The sequence below is a fragment of the Penaeus monodon genome, chromosome 32, assembly GCF_015228065.2.
Source record: "Penaeus monodon isolate SGIC_2016 chromosome 32, NSTDA_Pmon_1, whole genome shotgun sequence".
Lineage (NCBI taxonomy): Eukaryota > Metazoa > Arthropoda > Malacostraca > Decapoda > Penaeidae > Penaeus > Penaeus monodon.
The window spans coordinates 12,546,759-12,546,965 of NC_051417.1; the positions used below are offsets into that span (position 1 = coordinate 12,546,759).

Below are 207 nucleotides of genomic sequence, written 5' to 3' on the forward strand. Positions count from 1 at the left end.
AGCATTAATTCTGTCGCTCTTCAATGTCGACTTTTATAGTAATACATATTTATAAAACCATTTTCTTTTTGAGAATAAATACCAATGATTTTTTTTTTTCACTCTCAAGGCATTTCATTTTTCTTTCTCATTTATCTTTTAAAAAAATCGATTCACTTGTTTACTTTTAACAACAAACCTTTATGTTCAGTATCCCATTATTTTCTC

The 207-nt window shown here is 25.6% G+C and overlaps 1 protein-coding gene across 1 annotated transcript in view; it reads left to right on the forward strand.

The window, feature by feature from the left end:
- LOC119593500 (neuronal acetylcholine receptor subunit alpha-7-like) overlaps positions 1-207 on the forward strand; it is a 113,209-nt gene that overhangs the window by 21,380 nt on the left and 91,622 nt on the right. The gene's annotated exons all lie outside the window — the stretch shown is intronic.